The sequence below is a fragment of the Heptranchias perlo genome, unplaced genomic scaffold (assembly GCF_035084215.1).
Source record: "Heptranchias perlo isolate sHepPer1 unplaced genomic scaffold, sHepPer1.hap1 HAP1_SCAFFOLD_56, whole genome shotgun sequence".
NCBI lineage: Eukaryota > Metazoa > Chordata > Chondrichthyes > Hexanchiformes > Hexanchidae > Heptranchias > Heptranchias perlo.
Window position 1 is genome coordinate 4,431,384 of NW_027139581.1, and position 8,844 is coordinate 4,440,227.

Here is an 8,844-nt window from a genome sequence, read left to right on the forward strand (position 1 = left end):
AAAGGGACCGAGTATAATGTATCCATTTTGCTGATGATACAAAGCTAGGTGGGAAAGTAAGCTGTGAGGAGGATACAAAGAGTCTGCAAAGGGATATAGACAGGCTCAGTGAATGGGCAAGAAGGTGGCAGTTGGAGTATAATGTGGGGAAATGTGAGGTCATTCACTTCGGTAGGAAGAATAGAAAAACCGAGTATTTTTAAATGGTGAGAAACTTTTCAATGTTGGTGTTCAGGAAGAATGGGGTGTTCTCGTAAAAGAAACAGAAAAAATGAGTATGCAGGTGCAGCAAACAACTAGGAAGGAAAATCGGGTGCTGGCCTTTATTGTAAGGGGCTTGGAGTATAAGAGTAAAGAAATCTTCCCACAATTGTAAAGGCTTCGGTGAGACCTCACCTGGAGTACTGCATACAGTTTTGGTCTCCTTATCTAAGGAAGGAAAAACTTGCCTTAGAGGTGGTGCAATGAAGGTTGACTAGATTAATTCCTGGGATGAGAGGATTGTCCTATGAAGAGAGGTTGTGTTGAATGGGGCTATCCTGTCTGGAATTTAGAAAAATGAGAGGTGATTTCATTGAAACATATTAGATTCCGAGCGGGCTTGACAGGGTAGATGCTGAGAAGCTGTTTTCCCTGGCTGGGGAGTCTTGAACTAGGGGGCATATTATCCGGGTAAGCAGTCGGCCATTCAAGACTGAGATGAGGAGGAATTTCTTCACGCAGAGGGTTGAGAATCTTTGGACTTCTTCACCCCAGATGGCTGTGGATGCTGAGTCATTCAATGTATTGAAGGCTGATATTGATAATTTTTTGGACTCTTGGGGAATCAAGGGATATGGGAATCGGGAAGGAAAGTGGAGTTGAGGTCGAAGATCAGACATGATCTGATTGAATAACGGAGCGGGCTCGAGGTGCCGTATGGCCGACTTCTGCTCCTATTTTACGTTCTTATGTTCTTATATTGCTCAATGCTATATTTAAAAAAAATAAAAAGAAGGATTTTGTTTCCCAAACAGCAGTAAACGATGGGATTCTTGTCATTCTGCAGTGATTTGAAGCGACCATTCCATATCCAGACCCAGTGCTACCATGAGGCTATCAATGTGTGTTCATGGATTTCCAACTGTGCTTTTTATCAAATTCGAGTTGGAGAGAATGTTCATGTTTCGTTTTCAGCAATGAAGTCTATTTATTCTGAGAGAGGAATCCATGTGGGACACCGGGATTCAATTCCCCGAAGGGGAGGTTACATTTTTGCTGCCTTTAAAAGATTCACTTTCATTTCTCTTCTAATTTATCTGCAATATTGGATGCGGGAAATACACTGAAAGACAAACTCGGACCATCCCACTTTCCACAATTTAATTTCACTGATATTCCAGCGATTTTAAAAGCTGCTCTCTGCCTCACCCTCCACCTCGATGTCAGAACCAACAGTTCATCTGTTTTTTGGTGGTATTGTTTGAGGAAAGATTATCGTCCAGGTTTCCAGCCATGCGCACAGCAAGGTCCCACAAACCGCAATGACAAAGTAACAGGTCCATGATGCCGATGGTAAACGAGTGGAACTGAGCAGTATGAAAGTGTAACGGGATTAAATTAAAGAGCTGCCTGGAGTGGGGTTCACCCGGGTGTAAACCAATTGGATCTTAAGTCCTAAACCACTCGGCCTGGTGCTTCATGACACTTTATTTAACTTTCCACGGGCCACTGGTGAAAGAAGACTGAGCGGCCACTTTTCCATCTCTTTGTTGGATCATGTCCAGAGTATAATTATGTGAGGAACGCGGAAGAGAGTGAGGGAGAGAAAGAAAGAGACAGAGACCCATTCAGAAAAACGGAGAAAATGTGAGGCGCGCGCACACACATACACACGTACAAATACACACAGAGTGACTCAAACATCCAGAGAGAGACAGACTGTCGGTCAATTGGCACATTCTTTGTTCTATTTCTATCTTAGATTTCATGAAATCTTGCAGATCAGTTCCAATGAGCGTAAAACTCGAGGTGTTAAAAGCCGTGCATTTTTAATTCACTGAAGAATTATTAATTCTACAAGAAGTTTGCTGCAATTCAAACGCAGATAATGGGATCCCCAGTCGTCAGGATCCGAATCTGCGTGGAGAATGGAGTTCTCGTCCATCGCCTGAACCACTCGGGAATGCTCACCACCGTGGGCACTTAGCGACTAGGATAGCCGCGTGATTAAAGCATTAGAGTCAAAATATAAACGGCTTCATACCCGCGTGGGTTCAAAACCCACTTCTGACAGCTGTTATTTCCGTTACATTTTGATACTGCTTATTGAAACTCTTGTTCCATCTGCCTCATGCACTTGTTACTCTGTCATTGCTGCTTGTGGGACCTTGCTGATCGCAAATTTCCAAACCTGGACGATAATCATCACCACCAAAAAGCAGATAAACTGGTCATCCTTTTCATTGCTGTATGTGAGATCTTTCTGGTAAAACTCCTCTCCGCCCCTTCCGATGCCTTTCTCTCTCTGTCCCTCACCACGACACTAACGAGGAACTGGAAAAGGACGGAAAGTGAAGCTTTTGAAGGCAGCAAAAGTTCCACTTCCGCTTGGGGAATTGAACCGCGGGTGCCTGAGTGACAGGCGAGGATTCTCACCAGGAAAGTAACGAGGAGCTGGTGCAGTCTGGTGATGGACACACACCACAGGTGGCGTGAGACACCCTTTAAATTTCAGTGAATCTATTTTAAACATTTATTTGATGACAATTTGCGAAACTTCCTTCTTCAACTCACACCACCAAAACGCAGATTAACTGGCCATTCATTTCATTGTTGTATGTGGGATATTTCTGGAAAAGTTCCTCTGCGCCATTATTAGGGCCTCTCTTACTCTCCGTCTCTCTCTCTCTCTCTGTTTCGGGCTGCTGAATTCGCCCGGGTCTGCTCACAGCTCGATTCTGACATCGAGGTGAAGAGTGAGGCAGAGAGCAGGTTCCAAAATCGCTGGAATATCAGTGAAATTAAATTGTGGAAAGTGGGATGGTCCGAGTTCGACATTCAGTGTATTTTCCACATCAAATAGTGAAGATTTTAAAGGCAACAACAATGGGACTTCGACATTGGCGAATTGAACCATAATCAACCGCTTGACAGATGGGGATACTAAACTCTACACGAACGAGGAACTAGCGTGAGCCACTGATGGATATTCCGCACAGATAGCGTTGGACACGCTTCAAGTTTCAGTGAATCGATTCGAACCATGTATTTAATGACAAAGAAAAGCGTAGAAGAAATGACAATCAAGCACATTACACATAGAACAAAATTGCAAAAAGACCAGGATGGCCGAGTGGTTAAGGCGTTGGACTTAAGATCCAATGGGTTTATACCCGCGTGGGTTCGACCCCCACTCCTGGTAGGTTTTATTTCCGTTACATTTCGATATTGCTCATTGACTCTCTTTTGCCATTTGCATCACAGAATCATAGAAAGGTCACACCACGGAAGGAGGCCTTTTGGCCCATCGTGTCCGTGCCGGCTCGATGCAAGACCAACCCAGCTCGGCCCACTCCCCAGCCCTATCCCCGGAGCACTGCATTTTTTTCCTTTCAAGGACTTATCCTGTTCCGTTTTGAAAGTCATGATTGAATCTGCCTCCATCATCCACTCGGGATGCTGAATTAGCCCGGGTCTGTTCACAACGCGACTCTGCCTTTAATTTCTTGCTCATTATTGTGGTTCTGACATCGAGGTGACGCAGAGAGCAAGATATAAAATCGCTGAAATATCAGTTGAATTATATTGTGGAAAGTGGGATTGTCCGAGTTCGTTTATCAGTGTTTTTTCACACGTCCAATGTTGGAAATAAATTATATCTTTAAAGGTAGAAGAAGTTCATCGTCCAGGTGTACTTAAACCCAGGTCTACCGTGTAATCGCCAGGGATAGTCACCACCGTACTGACGAGGAACGAGCGTGAACATCCGACCCCCTGAGCGACGGCTGATACCTGGACCAGTTCTGCGGTTCTGTGTCGCAGAGTGCTGGATTATTGCTATTTTAAGGGAGCAGCGTTGTATTGGAGCCAAGTAGTCGTGGCCGAGTGGTTAAGGCGATGGACTAGAAATCCATTGGGGTCGCCCCGCGCAGGTTCGAATCCTGCCGACTACGGTCCAGATTTCACTTTTCAGACCTTTCACCACCGCGTTTCAACATTTTCGTGTGTGTGAAATGAAAATGCTCGAATCCAGCAGGACATTCGCGGACTCACAATACAATCTAAATTGTCAGCATAGTTTTATGAATGGGAAATCGTGCCTGACAATTTTATTAGAGTTCTTTGAGGAAGTAACGAGCAGGGTGGATAAAGGGGAACCAATGGATGCAGTATATTTGGATTTACAAAAGGCATTCGATGAGATGCCACATAAAAGGTGGTATCCCCGCTGCTTGTTATTCTCCACACTTGCACCCACCCGTGCCTTCTGCCGCTTCCTGTCACGCTGCAGCCACTGCTTCTGGCCTTTACCTCGCAGAGAATAACAGGCACAAGATAAGAGCTCATAGATTGAGGATTGGCTGACAGAAAACAAAGAGTTGGGATAAAAGGTTCATTTTCAAAATGGCAATCTGTAACTAGTGGGTGCCGCAGGGATCAGTGCTCGGGCCTCAACTATTTACAATATATATCAATGACTTGGATGAATGTATTGTGGCCAAATTTGCTGATGATACGAAGATCGGTGGAAAAGCAAGTTGCGAGAGTGACACAAAGTGTCTGCAAAGGGATATTGACAGGTTAAGCGAGTGGGCAAAATTTGACAGATGGAATATAATGTGGGAAAATGTGAATTCATCCACTTTGGCAGGAAAAATATAAAAGCAAAATATTATTTGAATGGAGAAATACTACAAAATGCTGCAGTACAGAGGGATCTGGGTGTCCTCGTACATGAAACACAAAAAGTCAACATACAGGTGCAGCAGGTAATCCAGAAGGCAAACTGAATATTGAACTATTGAGAGAAAGACAGAGAAACGGACACTCACGCAGAAAAGCTTAGGAAAAGTGAGTCACACACACATTACACACAGAGGCATGGTCGTTCTTGGTGCCCGTCTGTTGCAGAGCGATGGATCGTGGCAATTTTAAGTTAGCAGCATTTCGCTAAACTCAAACAGTCGTGGCGGGGGTTGTTTCGGGCGATGGATAAACAATTTAATTGGGCTCTCCCCGGGCAGGTTCGAGCCTTGCCGACTATGGTTTAGAGCTTTATTTTCAGACCCTTCACGTCTGCCTTTCAACGTACACGTGTATATCTGTCTGTCAGTGGTGCACCTGTGTGTGTGAGAGTCTGCATGTGTATCAGTGTCTGCTGTGTCAGTGTGTGTGTATATTGTGTCTGTGCGTGTGTATCTCACTTCTTCAACGCTTTTCAGAGTGTCTCTCTGTCACTCTTTCCCCCGCTCCTCACATCATTTCATTCTGGACTTTGACTAACAAAGAGATGGAATGTGTGAAAGACATGCCTTCTTTAAACAGTTTGTGTGCGGGTTGCCGAGAGTGCTGCCCACTGAGCGACGGCTGATAACGCATCCAACCTTGCAGATAAATTAAAGTGAAGCTTTTAAAAGCAGCAGAAGTTGATTTTTTCTATCGGGTCATTGAGTCCCGGCCTCGAGTGTGATATGTGGGGAAACTCACCACTGTACTAACGAGGAGCTGAAGTGCGCTGCTCCAGGACACTCACCACAGATGGCGTTACACACAATTCAAGTTTCACTTAATCTATTTTAACCATTTATTTGCTAACAATTTGCTTGACTTTCCACGGGCAACTGTTGAAAGAAGACTTACTTTTCACATTTCCATCTCTTTGTTCCTCAAGGTCCAGAATGAAGTGATGTGGGGAGCGGGAGAGAGTGAGAGAGAGAGAGAAAGGCAGAGAAACGGAAACCCACTCAGAAAAGCTTTGAAAAAGTGAGACACAAAAATACAGGTACATTACCCACACAGGCATCCTGATTCTTAATGCTCGTCTGTTAGAGAGCGATGGATCTTTGTAATTTAACTGTGAGCAGCGTTTGGAGCAAGTCAAGTCGTTGACTGGAAATCAATTGGGGTTTCCCCACGCAGCTTCGAATCCTGCCGACTGCAGCTCAGAGCTTTCTTTTCGAAACTTTCATCTCTGCGTTTCAACCTACACGAGTCTGTGTGTGTGTGTGTGTGTGTGTGTGTCTGCTTTTGTGTGTTATGTGTGTGTCTCACTTTCACAACGCTTTTCAGAGTGTCTCTCTGTCTTTCTTTCTCTCTGTCTCTCTTTCCCCCGCTCCCCACATCATTTCATCTTGACTGACAAAGAGATGGAAATGTGAAAGACAAGCCTTCTTTCAGCAGATTGTGTGCTGGCTGCCGAGAGTGCTGCCCACTGAGCGACTGCTGACACCTCGACCAGTTCTGCGGTTTGAAGCCCACTCCTGGTAGCTTTTTAATTTACACTTTCATACTGTTCAGTGACACTCTTTTTACACCTGCATTATGTACCTGGTATTTTGTCATTGCTATTAATGTGACCTTGCTAACACCAACAAAAAGCAGGTTAACTGCCCATCCATTTCATTGTTGTATGTGGGATCTTTCTGGTAAACCCCTACTTGGAGATAAATTGCAAGAGAAATGAAAGTGAAGCTTTTAAAGGCAATAAAACTGTAACCTCCGGTCGGGAAATTGAACCCTGGTTTCCACGGGCCACTGTTGAAAGAAGACTGACCTTTCACATTTCCATCTCGATGTTAGTCAAAGTCCAGAATAAAGTAATGTGGGGAGAGCGGGAGAGAGTGACAGAGAGAGAACGACAGAGAAACAGAGATTCACTCAGAAATCTGAGAACAAGTGAGACACACACACACACACTTAGGCACATTATACACAGAGGCAAAATCGTTAAACCTCTCTCGCCCCCTCCCTCTATGTTTCAATGTGTGTCTCAGGATCAGTCTATGTCTCTCTCTCTCTCTCTCTCTCTCTTTCTGATTCTCTCTTTCTCTCTCTCTCTCTCTCACAGTCTCTGTTTCTCTATATCTCCCTCTCGCTCTCTCTCTCTGTCAGTTTATCTCTCCACCTTCCTCTCTCTAATACCCGCATATCTGAGAATCACAGGGTCAAAGAAGGGAACAGATCGGAACACATTTGGGCTCTGCAACAGACGGGCCCCAAGAATTCAGTCCCCAAACAGTCTCTGCTCAATAATATTCTGAAAGTGACAATCACCTGTTTCATTCTTTTTCTGTTCTATTTCTCTCTGTCGTTTTTGAAGAAGAAGCGAGGCAAAGAAGTAAAATTTGTAGTTGGCCTCTTAAAAATGCTTCCTCCCCATCGGGGAACTAAATGCCTGGCTGAGGGGGGATATCTCACCACGATGGAGAATATCCAATTGGAACTGGTTTTTCTGAAGCCTTTTAATCGCCCCACGTCCCAGTGTCTCCCCATCTCAGGGAGGAGGTCAAACTCGCCGGAAAAACTTTGACCATTTAACGATTCTAGCGGAGCCGTTTTCCTGGGAGTCGGTTTTGAAACAGGACACAGGCTCAATGTGTTCCAATCTGTTTCCTTCTTTGACCCTGTGATTCTCAAATCTGCGGGTATTGGACAGATGGAGGGAGAGAGACTGACACAGACTCAGACAGACCGAGAGAGACTCTTTCTGTCCCAGTGTCTCTCTCTCTTTCTGAGTGTCTCTCTTTGTCACTCTTTTCCTCGCACCCCACATCACTTTATTCTGAATCTTAACTAACAGAGAGATGGAAATGTGAACAGTCAGTCTTCTTTCAACAGTGGCCCGTGGAAAGTTAAACAAACTGTCATCAAATAGGTCATTTCATTAAAAATTGAAACTCGAAACAGGTGCGGACGGGGATCGAACCCGCGCTCTTCGGTTTACGAGACCGACGCCTTTCCACTTGGCCACCGCACCTCATGTTTAAAAAGCGGATGATAATGTTCTTCAGCTGGTGAAGTCAGATCAACAGGTGTTTGCAACTGATTGCGACAATCGACTGATTGAGGACCAATGGATTTCTGCTATTCCGCCTGAACTCATAATTTCATGACAGTTTATTTAACGGGCCATTGTGGAAAGAGTAACAGAGGGAGAGAGATAGAAAGAGACAGACAGGGAGAGAGATAGACACGGGGAGAAAGAGACAGGGAGAGAGACCTTAATAAACAGTTTTCAAATCGTTGGAATATCAATGAAATTAAATTTTGGAAAGTGGGATGGTCCGAGTTAGTCTTTCAATCTATTTTCCACATCAAATATTGGAAATAAATTTCTTTCTGTCTGTCTCTCTCTCTCTGTTTGGAGCGGCTGAATTAGCCCGGGTCTGGAAACAGCTCGATTCTGCGTATTCATTACTTGCACATTATTCGGGTTCTGAAATCGAGGTGAAGAGTGAGGCAGAGAGCAGGTTTTAAAATCGCTGGAATATCAGTGAAATTAAATTGTGGAAAGTGGGATGGTCCGAGTTCGACGTTCAGTGTATTTTCTACATCAAACATTGGAGATCAATTGCAAGTGAAAGTTTTTCGGACGGAGGGAGGTGTCCAGTGGTGTTCCCTCGGGGTCGGTACTGAGACCACTGTTTTTTTGATATATATTAATGACTTGGACTTGGGTGCACAGGGCACAATGTTAAAAATTGCAGATGACACAAAACTTGGAAGTGCATTGAACAGTGAGGAGGACAGTGATAGACTGCAACAAATATATATTCCTTAAGGCACAAAAACCCAACAGGAAAAGTGATCCAACCGTGGCTAACAAGATAAATTAAAGATAGTATAAAATCAAAGGAAGAGGCA

General features: G+C 44.4%; 3 non-coding genes across 3 annotated transcripts; 2 read left to right on the top strand and 1 right to left on the bottom strand.

The window, feature by feature from the left end:
- Positions 1-3,320: 3,320 nt before the first annotated feature.
- Positions 3,321-3,403, top strand: trnal-uaa (transfer RNA leucine (anticodon UAA)). Its single transcript has one exon. It is a non-coding gene; the product is annotated as a tRNA-Leu (tRNA).
- Positions 3,404-4,072: 669 nt separating this feature from the next.
- trnas-aga (transfer RNA serine (anticodon AGA)) lies at positions 4,073-4,154 on the top strand. The gene has a single exon. It is a non-coding gene; the product is annotated as a tRNA-Ser (tRNA).
- Positions 4,155-7,885: 3,731 nt separating this feature from the next.
- trnat-cgu (transfer RNA threonine (anticodon CGU)) lies at positions 7,886-7,957 on the bottom strand. The gene has a single exon. It is a non-coding gene; the product is annotated as a tRNA-Thr (tRNA).
- Positions 7,958-8,844: the final 887 nt, after the last annotated feature.